Genomic DNA, 2,057 nt, shown 5'->3' with positions numbered 1-2,057 from the left:
TGTCATCAAATTAAAAGTTCTTCACTATCACACTTTTGTCACAACTGAAAATGCATTGGTCATAAAAAATGATAATCGATAAAGAAATTGCATACGTCTATTTCCATCCATTTTCACTTGTAACACTAGTGTTTTTAAACTGCTAAATTTTCCAAATGTTTAAACTAGTGTCCACCTACATTATTATTACAGCACAGATAAATTTTATATATTCATATTTATATATATTTTTGGTAGCAATACACTTATATCAGATATAAAAAATTACTTAAAAACAAAACATATCCAAATCTGAACTCAAATCAGACATGACACCCAAAAGCTATCTATCTAGGTAGTTAATTTTCACATTTTTATATCTACAATTTAACAATAGTTGCTTTTTAGACGAGGTAATAAAAATCCAATAGAAAATAAAACTTGGACTTGAAAAGACTTTTCGAGTAGTCACTATTTGCCATTGAATTTTCATCCTCATCCACGATTTAGGGGCAATTCTGCCTCATAAAATAGCATTGTCATGGCAACGTGTAAGTGAAACAGAAAAAATGTTAATTTGCTGTGCGATCAGGTGCGTTTTACATATAAACAAGCAAGGAATAATGTTATGATAACCGCACCATCTCGAATTTTCTTATCATAACAATATTCCTTGCTAGTTTATATGTAAAATACACCTGAACGTAGAGCAAATAGATTAACATTTTTACTGTTTCAAGCATAAGATAGCGTTGCCATGACTACGCTATTTTATAAGTCAGAATTAACCCCTTATTTAATAACTTCATCTTGTATCGAATAATTATTATATATATTATGCATTTATTCATATATATTTTTTAGTCCATCACTATATATATACATAAAAATTTTGTCAAAGCAAAAATGCATCTTCATGCAGCAAAATCTCCTAGAACACATTGTTTCTATTAAGTAGAAATTTTACGAGATTTTACTACATAAAAATTTTGATGTGCGCGTTTTGTCAGGCCAAAATAGTAATAAAAGTACGTTGAAATTATAAATCGTCGTTTCCCAAACATTTGTGACTATTGTCCTAATTTTAATATGTAACAAAAATAGTTTGAGAAACGAAGCTGCAAAGCTAAGCGTATGTTGACAATGTTTTGCGGCTTAAATGGAAACTTAAAAATCCATTGAGCATGTTAAACTTTTGATAGACCAGAAGATGATCTACAATTTGGAGGATCCAGGATTTAAATCTTTTGGTGATACTTTAAGCAATAAGATAAACAACTTTGGTAGCTCTATAATTGGTGACCCCAACTAAATATTTTTATTTAAAATATAAAAAACATGCAATTTCTAATAGGACATTGTATTTAATTTTAAGATCCTCTAAAAATGTAGATCAGCCTACGGTCTATCAATGAAACTAATGGGGCAATTCTGCCGTAAAAGAGATCATAAAATAGCGTTGTCATGGCAACGCTTTCTTATGCTTGTTCTTGGTATTGAAAATGATGAAAATGTCTATCTATTTACCGTGCGACCAGGCGTATTTTACATATAAACCAGCAAGGAAGAATCTTATGATAACATAATCTTTGATGATGCAGTTATCATAACATTCTCCCTTGCTTTGTTTATATATAAAATACACCTGATCGCACAGCAAATAGATTGATATTTTTACTGTTCACAGCAAATAGATTGCTATTTTTAATGTTTCACTTACAAGATAGCGTTGCCATGACAACGCTATTTTATGAGCTCTGTTACAGCAGAATTGCCCCATAAATTGTGCGACCGTTTCTGGTTTAAATAATATAGGCCCTTATTTCATAAATATATAATTAATTATTTATATTTATATTTAATATCACTATACACTACATTAGTTTTTTCTTCTTCGAGAGAAGGAATTGTTTTAAATTTATTGCCTCGCAACAAGGTTAGTTGATTTTTATGAAATAAATTAATTAATATTAACCAATTTTACCAAAAATTGGTACGTTGTAGTAATAAAATTTATTTACGATATATTAATACTTAAAAACAAATTATACAATACTTTACATTTTCCTTCAGCACAC

This window comes from Ctenocephalides felis, unplaced genomic scaffold (genome assembly GCF_003426905.1).
Source record: "Ctenocephalides felis isolate EL2017-DRISC unplaced genomic scaffold, ASM342690v1 CF-g0.4_SCAFFOLD_00845, whole genome shotgun sequence".
Taxonomy (NCBI): Eukaryota; Metazoa; Arthropoda; class Insecta; order Siphonaptera; family Pulicidae; genus Ctenocephalides; species Ctenocephalides felis.
The sequence above is the reverse complement of the archived record's forward strand: the minus strand, read 5'-3'. Positions refer to the sequence as shown.